We start from the raw sequence: 10,664 nt of genomic DNA on the forward strand, positions 1-10,664 counted from the left end.
GTATAAAATTTTGCATGCATCAATTTTAATCATTGAGTACAAACAGATGCATTCCAAACACATCATACTCCAAATATTACAATATACACCACAAGCAAAACAAGCGTAGCACGCCCCTGTTGGATGATCACAAGGCCAATCCTAAGTGACCCACTGAGCCTGTAGTGAGTCTATGGTCAATGTAGGGTGTGGCCCTAACTATTACAAAATAGTAACCCATTATCATTCTAATGGGCCTTCCTCTTTGTTCTTCTTCCATCGTGAGTTCCGCCGAGCATCATCCAACGTGGCTAGGCCTTCCTCTCCTCGGAAGCTTACATTTATTCAAAATAAATGAACCTCATAATGCTAACTACTCTCATTATAACTGAAATTGGAAACTCCAATCAAAAGTTGGGGGGAGTACAAAAGGAGGGAAAAAGCAAACTTTATTATTTCAAGGCTAAAAAACGAAAGAAGGAATCAAAACAAAGAGGCACGCAGGCTTTACCCAACATAAAATAAACCATACATTCGACCAATGGGCTTTGTGATCATCCCCATTGTTTATCCAATAAACAATAATTAATACATTTATATCAAATATAAACATGTTATCCAAATAAGTACAATCCATGTATTTAACAATAGATATCCAATATCTAATACCAAAACATATAATTAAATTCAGAAAATAACATACTAATAATGCAATTAAAAAATGGATATCAACCATACATCCAATGTATATTTTATTTTGTTTGTTTGGAAACCATTTTCAAGTTAATTTAAGGCACAATTTAATTTTAGAAAAAAAATCCAATTTAACTAAAATTAAAATTTTTCAAAATTAATAATTTTAGAAAAATTGAAAAAAAGGAAAAATTCAATTTTTCGAAAAAAAACGGCACAAAACAGCCCAACCGTTCGGACAGCAGACGGCCATCTCCTGCTGGCTGTGCATGCGCGCGTGACCATGCCCGCATACTGTGTGTGCGCGCGCGGCAGGCAGGGGGACGCATGCCAGCGAGCGCACGCGCTAGGCAGCGCACAGACCATTGCTTGCGCGCGCCCAGCAGTACAGCTCTAGTTTTCAAATTTTTTTCTTTTGAATTTCTGCAATTAAAAAACTGAAATAAAACCATGCATTTACAGAAAATTTAATTTTCAAAAAATGCATAAATATCCATAATTTAAAAACAAAATGAATACGCATTTTCTAAACATACAATCATGCTACAAAGCCATAAAACATGCTTTTCAAAAGTATATTAAACACGTTGTTCATGCTCAACACATAATAACATGTTAATCCTAAAGCCACAACACCGAACTGGGCTCTGATACCACTGAAAGAATAGGTATAGCCTGGGAACGCAGTTGAAGCGTTAAGTAAAAAATATTATTTAGAATCCGTTCAAAAGGGTGTCCCATTCGAAATTCACGAGCGTTAAGTGTTTGTCAAAAGAATAATATTAAACAAATAACAATGCTAGACAAGTGGCTCAAGATGAAATAAAAACATAGAAACAAAATTGAAACCTTACCCTTTGTTTCTATAGCTCAACAACAACGTGCATTGTTCCCTTCACTTCCTCTCATTCACTTTAGGATCCAAATTAGAACCCCTCTAATTTATCCACACCACACTAAGAAAAAGATATAGTTCTTGTTCTATTGCTAGATATTACAAAGAACTAGAAATAAAACAACTCCAAACAAAGACTATTGACTAGTGCTTTTGGAATGTTTTATGTTCTAAATTGAATCCAATTCAATATAGATTAAAAAGAAGAATATTATTGGAGAGAAAAGGGAGCAAAATTTCATGACTTTTGTTGTTGGTTATGCATGATATATGTGTAGTTTTGTATAGTACATACAATTGAATTCAAAATTCAATAACCACCAAGTTTGCCTTCAAGGCAACCTATACACACATGCACATACCTTCAACCATGATGAAAATAACCACTCCATTATCTTCATCATGGTGAGGAATTTCAACTCCTCCTTAACTTGCTCCAACCACCCTCAAATGGGCTTGGACTTCAAATATGCACCGAGGTCGATTTAATCAAATTAAATCAAGCCCAACCAAAGTCCATTGGACAATAATTAATTAAATTAATTTTAACAACTAAGTCCATAGATTTATTTAATCCAAATAAATAAATCTAGGCTCAAACTCTAATTAATTGATCCAATCAATTAATTAGGCCAAATCAATTAAATTAATTCAATTAATTTAAAGGTGTTAAGCTCAAAATTAATTAATCCAATTAATTAATTCTTGAGCCATCCATCAAATGGATTATTAAATAAATGATCTAATTATTTATATATATTCTCCTTGAATTAATTTAATGCAATTAAATTAATTAGTTTCTTTTAAAATTAATTCCAAATTAATTCCACCAATTCTAAGTGATTTGTGTGTGACTCTTTAAGGTTCACCTCAGCTAGACTTGGGCATTATGTCCAACACAAATAATTAATTAAATTTAATTATTTTCAATTAACTATTAATCAAAAACGCCCGTCACCATGGGTGGCCGTCTAGCAATGGTCCAAGGCACTAGAGACTAGGTGAATGTTGGCGTGAACTTTTAGGATCTCGAGTTCCATACAAGTACTGTCTTTCCGTCGATCATCTCCCGGCATTAGTCTAGGGCATGAAATTGGGTGTCGGTCCCCCTCCTGGACCAGGCAACTATGCTAAATACTTGATATGCGTTTACTCTATTGATCGACAAAGAAAACCATTTTCTTTTCGACCAATCGCTATGGTCATAGATGGTCATAGACTTAGAGAGTCTAAACCATCTCAAAGCGCATAGGAGATATATCTATCATATACTGATAGGGGACCGATTCTATCTTTTTTTCGGTAAAGGTAAATTGCATTAAGAAAAATCATAATGTACAGTCATATGGCTAATGTTATGTGCCATGGAATTTGTCATAATCTATACAAGGCTATCGTACTAATTTTATTCAGCAACTCTGCACTAAGTATACGTAATCTAATTTCGTCTAGAATAATCTTAGCGGCTGCAAACGGGTCTCGATCCAATTGCTGAAATTCCTCCTATTGTGCTCCTTCCAAATGTGATATACTAGAGATGCTAAAAGCTTGAGATAGGCGGCGTTAACCATGTGCTTTCCCCGCCACTTTCGCGCAACAATCATCACATCAATCATCCATCCTCTGTTTGTCCATGCAAATCGGACCCCTGCGTAAGATTCGAATACACTACTTTGAATAAAGGCACGAAAATAGCAAGTGTTGATGAGTCTCCGGTACCCCTCGAGCAAAGAACGCAATCCCTATTAAGATGTTGTAACCACAGATGATCTATGGTGGAGAGTCGTTCATGTAGAGCTAACCATAAGATAAACGAATTCCTGGGAATTTTGAATGGGCCCATATGGAGTGAATACCAACCTACCTTTGGGTCTGAAGAACGAAATATGTCATATGCCTTCCTATTGGTGTAGGGGCCTGCCCTCAGAGTGATCGAATCTTGTGTGCTTTGTAGTGGAGGAAAATTTTGGATGATATCCAACATAATCATGTCCGCCCGTGTGTATATGGGCGTGAGAGGCAATGGCCAATGCCATACTCCATTGTGAATGACCTCTCTAAGGAGCATGTCTCCCCGTGTGTGGGTGTGATAGGGGCCGTGTGGAAATATAGTCATTAAGATCCTCATAGGATGCCAAGGATCCTGCCATATATATATATATATATTAATTCCCCATTGCCAATCTTATAATGGATATGAGGCTACAGTATATTTCGAAGTCCAAGTATTTTGCTCCAACCCCATGTCCGAAATTGGCCTCAACTGTCTATATAGATTTGCCTTGAAGTCTCATGGTGCAAATCCATGTTACCCATATTGAACCGCTGGATCTACTTACTATTCTCCAGATATGTCTACTCATAAGAGTTCTATTGAGAAGTACTACATCCATGATTTCCTGTCCTCCTTCTTCCACCGAAAGACACACTTGATTCCAGGAAACCTTCGGATATCCAGAGGTTGATGCACCTTTCCACAGGAATTAGCGGAACCGTTTCTCTATCTCCTTAATAACTCCTTTTGGAAAAATAAATGCCATAGCCCAATAAATTTGTAGTGACATGAGGACTGATTTAATGAGTTAAATTCTAGCTGCAAATGACAGCTGAATGGAAGCCCAACCCTGCAATCTCTTATCAATCTTAATAAGCAAAGGATTGCAATCAGAGATGGAAAGTCAAGAGGCAATAAGAGGTAATTCGAGATATGTGACTGGTAGTTCTCCCTCCTAAAAGCCGAGGATGCTAAGAATTGTACTTTTAAGCGGTTAAGCGGGTTTAGAGAATATAACCTGGCTTTTAGCAGCATTAGCATGAAGACCAGATAAAGAGGAAAAATCGTCCAAACCTTCTTTACATACTCGTATAGAGGGCTCATCAGCACGACAGAAGAGTGGTAAATCATCAGCAAACGGTAGTTGGAAGAGCCCCGTTCCCTCACATTGCCAATGGTAAACAAATCCGCCTTGAACGTCAATCTTCTGTTGGATCATGAGGCCAAGAATTTCCATAACCAACACAAACAGATAAGGAGACATAGGATCCCCTTGTCTAAGCCCTCGAGCCCCCACAAAGAATCTATGAATGCCACTGTTCAATGCAACAGTAATAGTTGTGGTTGTAACACATTCACGTATCCATCCAATGAAGAGTTTTGGGAATTTATAAAGCCGTAAAACCTCAAAAAATCCCACTCCACCATATCATAAGCTTTACGTGCACCGAGGGGGCTCACGTTGTTGGTTGTAACCCGAAAATAATTCCTGCGCTAGTAAGACATTGTCCCCAACACTACGGCTCGGAACAAAGGCATTTTGTGCAGGACTAATTAATTTGTCAAGCACCAACCGAATTCTCTTGACTAATATCTTAGTAATAACTTTGTAAAGCACATTACAGCATGATATATGCCTGAAATCACAAATAAATAAGGGATTATGTACCTTGGGAATGAGAGAAATAACCGTAGAGTTTATTTGCTTCAACAGCCGACTATGATGAAAGAACTCTAGTATTGCATTTGTGACCTCCCTGCCAACGATAGGCGATGCAGCTTTAAGCTTTAAAAAATCCTGCTGAAAAACCATCAGGCCCCGGTGCCTTGTCCTCCTCAATATCAAAGAAGGCCTCTTTAACTTCATCTCTGGTTACTTGGGTTACAAGCATGTCCCCTTCCTCCTCCGTTAACACATGCGTGGCCTTTGATCTCAAATGTTCTAGGTTGAGCTCCCTATCTTGGCGAACAACCCTAATAAGGCCTCGAGGTAGCGCACAAATTTCGCAACAATATCCTCCAATTCGTTGATCATGTTATCATCAGGCCTTTTTCTTTGATAGATCCGTTTTGTTGCTCGTCGGGTGCCCAGTTTATGAAAGAAGATCCTCGAGCATTGGTCTCCCTCCTTCAACCATTGCATTTTAGCCCGTTGCCGGAGCATGCTTTGCTCTAACTTCACAGCTTTCATGAGCACGATTCTACAACAGTGCTCCAATAACAACAATGTCTCATCATGTCTGTCGTGAGCAAGGAGTTCCTGGGCTGTAGCGAGGAATTCCTTAGCTTGCTGTACATTGAGAGAGAGATCCCCTTTTTGTTGCCGCGTCGATCTAAAAATAGGCTTAAGAACACGTAACTTTCTAGTAACCACATACATACGAGTACCCTTGATTTCATGCATCCATACCGGGTTAACAACATCCAAAAATTGGGGAGATGATGCCAAGTAATTATCAAATCGGAAAGAACTTACGTAATTTAGTCTGGAGCCACCATGCAACAATAGCGGAGAATAATCTAGAGTAGCAGGGGCATGGCACCTATCTTCAAATCCACCATCCTCAATACATAATCCGACTATACTGGAAACGACTTATAATGACCAATCGAAGACACAGTCATCTCTCGCCAGATCCAAGATGTAGCCATCATATGCATGCGACTGCCATGATTCCTCAAGTCCAAGGACTAATCCTGTACTATCGGAGCCGAGAATTAAATTCATACCGACCAAGCTTCCAAGGCTTTCATATGACGATTCCCGCGAGTCAGTTCAATCAGCTAACAACCTTGTCAACTAATCCACTAAAATTGCATAGACATCTCATGTCTGTCGCCGATGAAACACGACACTCATCCAATGAATGCAATACTTAGTGAAAGTCTCTATATGACTCTCAATGCCCAGTCTCAAGGTCCTCGACTTGGAACGTTTCAGACCAACCCTCAAAAGTTGGTTCCATAGCTGCCATCCAATGCGCAGCCCAACTACATGGGTTATTCAATTGGTCTGTGGGTATTTGTTGTGACGTTAAAACGCCGTTCAACGTAAATAGTAAGTACAACAAACACACGATGCCACAGATGAATGCTTACTACGTTCATCAAGAAAATATCACATTCATAAAGATTGCTAAATAGTTTCCAAAACTGTCAATCCAATTGGCTTTCTGGTCACCATTCCTAATAGGAGGTTATCCTGTTTCGTCATACCGTAAGTCCGGACCTAAAACATGGTCGGGACGAAAGAGTTGTGTACGGGAAAAAATTAAATTGTTTCATCCCCATTCTAGATGGGGGAAAGGAGTAGAGCAGAAAAAGTAAATTGTATCAAGCTAACGACGGGAGGGAGAATCAAGCTACATCATCATTTTTTCCCCACAAGGGGGGTCTTCCTTTTCTTTTTCAGTCTGGCTGTCAAGGGTATTCATAGAAATGGCAGGGAGTTAAGCATTAGCAGCCAAGGGGGCCTCTCCTTCCTTCAATTTAGGGGCGCCTACACTAAAGATGTCCCCTACTATAGAATCAGTTGCTACTTCGATGGGGGGACTCCTTACCTCTACCTCCACCTCCACCTCCCCCAACAAATTATCTAAGTCTTCTTCTACAGAATCAAAACTTTCGAAACCAGTGTAAAGTAGGAATGAAGCATAATCAAATGATGAAGGAAGAAATAAACATGAATCCTTGGGTGAGATTCCTATTTTTGAGAATTGGAGGTTCACTAAAAGGATCTGGCGCATTATATAGGGAGGTCGCAAGATCAAGGAAAGTAGGTTCCTCTCCTGAAGGGCAGTATCCCTGAGTTTAAAACCATTGTTGACAAGACACAAAGTTGTGCACAAAATATGGCCTACCTTTTTTGGTCACTTCCTGTTGGTAGTCTTTTGAACTTTTCAAATCCTTAAGACGACTTTCCCAATAGAATTCTAGATAGTTTTGGCCCTCTCTGAATTGGGAAATTCCAGTATCGCCTTCTCCACTGCCTTCTTAGTGGTCCCCTCGTGACCAGCGACCTCCTTTTGAAACTTTTTTAGGTCCCTCTCCAACTGCTTGTAGTGGCTTGCAAGTTCTTTCCTTGTCTCTCTCAGCTTGGAATTTTCACTCCCTAGGCGCTCCATCTTGTCCTCCAACTTTCATCTTTGGGCATCGGTTTAAAGCATGGGGGGACCTAAGATCAGCCACCAGAGGGTTCTTGCCCTTCTCCTGGTCCAGAGACGGGTGATTGTGAAAATAGTTCGAGGTTCACGAGGACTTGAAGGGAGTATCCCTTTCGTCTTTGAAGGAAGGACGGGGAGGAGACACAAGTGAAGGACGAGAAGAAGGAGTCCCCGTGAGAACCAGTACGAGGTTTCTTCGAGGTGCTACCAGTAGCAGGCTCTAGAGAAAAAGAAGAAGTAGATTGTTTGCCCTTCAGCTCGCTAGAAGCAGGGGTCCCCTTTGAAGATCTGAGAGTGTGGGTCCCCCAACACGACCCCCCAAGACGTTATCACGCATAAGCTTACTAAACATGATGTTTTCTGCTAGGAAATCCAAAGAAGAAAGTTATGTTCCAAGGATATACAAGAAAAAAACATAATAGCAAAAAAAGAAAAAAAAAACAAAAACAAAAGAGATACCTAAGGAATTCCCCAAAGGATCTGTTCGAGGGACCAAGCCAAAATGCCCCAACAATCTTTCATCAATCAAAGACCGCCAGTCAGAAGGGGTTTCATTTAGTGTGGCCAACAAGGAACATAAAGCAACTGTTCTCATCCCCACAAGCACTGGAAGTGGGGTCTCTTGAACCCATTGATCAGGAAAGGTCCAAGCATTGGGTGGGGGAGGACATAAAAATAACTATTTTTCTAGTGTTTTAGAGGATTTGGATTTGGTAAGATGGACACCCCCTTGCGAGATACAAAACAGAAGAAATCGATCTCAGCCTGCTTGGGGCGGTAACACTTAGCAAAGATATGCGCAGTCCTAGGGGACCCATGAAATAGGAAAACCATAAAAAAGACCAGTCAAGACTTTAAAAGAATTGGGGACTAATTGGTTCAAAGAAACCTGAAAGAGATGAGCCACTTCAAAACAAAAATGAGGGATGGGAAAACATAAACCTGAATGCAGCTGAGTAGAGAAAAAATACAAATAATTTAAGGGAGAATGATATGAACGATTGTGGGGGAGGGAGTATAAATAATAAAAGAAGATGGAATATGGATCTCTTGAACCAACTGATCTATGGAGAAATGTTTCAGAGTAAAGTACCCCTAGTCTATCGGTGACTGAGGCACCCTCTCCTCCTCCTCCTCCTCCTTCTCCTTAGGGGATCTCTTCTCCTCCTCCGCAAGAGGAGACCTAGACACCTCTTCTTCCCTAAGGGAAGACCCAGATCCTTTCTCTTCCTCAGGAGAAGACCCTTCTCCCTTATTCCCCCTACCTCCTCCTCCTCGGAATCTTCCTCTTTTAACCGCCAGGCAGCAGCCCGCAACCTGTTGCAAGATCCTCCTCCGTGTAAAAGATATTTATTGGATATGGAGGTGGAAGACCTCGTTCTTCCAAAAAGGAGTAGGTGGAGGGAAGATCAATGGTGAATGTGGGTTACACCCTGGTTAAAATCGTGGGTAAAGGAGGTTAAATCCACATTCTTCCCGTAACTGCCTTTGATTGGGCAGTTCCCAGGCGTGTGGAAGGGGCAGTTACCAAGTGCCATCCCATATGTAATAGATCACTATGGCAATCATGTAAACTGACAAAAAAGTGGAGATACGCTTTCCTAAATGACAAGAAATTGTAGAGGCAAATAGGTGATAAGAAGTTTGTAGGGGCCCCTCCTTCTGGTGTAACAAGGGCTCCTACTTTAAGAAGTTAGGGGGCACTCTTCCTTCTTAGACGAAGGGGGACTGAATGATGTGTACAACCCCAAAAGACTTGGTCCAAAAGGGAGTTTATGAAGTCCAAAACCTCTTGCCATAGCCCAACAGCCCAAGAAGAAGGTAGCCCACCAAAATGACCATGAACCTGACTTAAGAACGAGGCCTGGTAAAGTACTTTCCAAACAAGAGGCCCACGTTCAGTGTCCAACTAGGACAATCCATTATAAGGGAGGCGCCCTCAAGACCTAGGACTCCTAAATCTAGGAGGGCTCTCTATAGAGTAGGAGCCCTCACATGGAATGAACCCCCTCTAAGGCAAAGACCTATTGCTGCAAAGTTCAGTTGAAGATAAGATCAAATCAAGGCTTATTCACACGTGTTTTAACCTTTTTTTCCTAAGAATAAGGGTGGTGCATAGAGTCCTATCAGAAGTCCCCTTATATATACAAGTTCAGTCCCTCAATGGGGACACCTTCCATAATCTGGAAAATTACTCTTTAGTATTGCACTCTGATCACGATTTATTCCACGAATTTATTTATCATACCTCAATTTCTCATTATAATTTATTTTTATGACTATTTATTCCTAAATTTAAAACTAACTTAGGCATCAGAGTGATAGCGTATTGTTTTATACATCTCATTTTTCAAGTTCTTTTATTCGATTGGCCCAAGTCTATCTCCCAAAATCCAAGCTTGTCGGATCTATGCTAAAATCGTACACATCACATATAATTAACAATTTGGTCAATAGGTCCGATGAAATTGAATAAATTAACTATAGTAATAGTCAAACCTAACAAATTTAGTGATTTAATTAACCAACTATAACATCTTTCTATCAAATGTGATACTTGATTTGACACTAATTTAAATATCCAAACTCATAAAATATTCTGGTCAAATAATACATCGGTCAATATAGACTATATTTAATAAGTGGACTAATTAAATGACGTAATTATATAATTAACACAAATTAATAATATAAAATGCCTTACTTGTATTCTTCTTCGTCAGTGCGTGTGTGTGTGATTTTGAAATGTATGTGCGCGTGTGAATGGTGTAGTATATAGATGGCAAGGGTGAGGCAGTGCACCTATTCTTTTTTTTCTTTCTTTTTTCTTTTTTTTAATTTAATTTAAATTTTTATGAAAATATCTATTATGTCCTTCCTTATTTTTCTAATTACTATAATTTGTTCTCAAATATTATAATAAAATTTAATTTACTCTGTTCAAGTTTTAATATATTCCAATTTCCATCTATAATTTATTTATTAATTAACTAAATTTTACAAATATTTATCAATTAATTCCACAATTATGTATTAAAAATTTGTGAATGTTACATCCCTCTCCTCTCCCCTCCCTCCCCCATGCCTGTCCCTCCATCTCCCCTTGTTGCCATCGACTGCCCCTCCCCTCCCCCATCACCACCTCCCCCCATTCCCATAG

The sequence above is a fragment of the Sesamum indicum genome, linkage group LG10 (assembly GCF_000512975.1).
Source record: "Sesamum indicum cultivar Zhongzhi No. 13 linkage group LG10, S_indicum_v1.0, whole genome shotgun sequence".
Lineage (NCBI taxonomy): Eukaryota > Viridiplantae > Streptophyta > Magnoliopsida > Lamiales > Pedaliaceae > Sesamum > Sesamum indicum.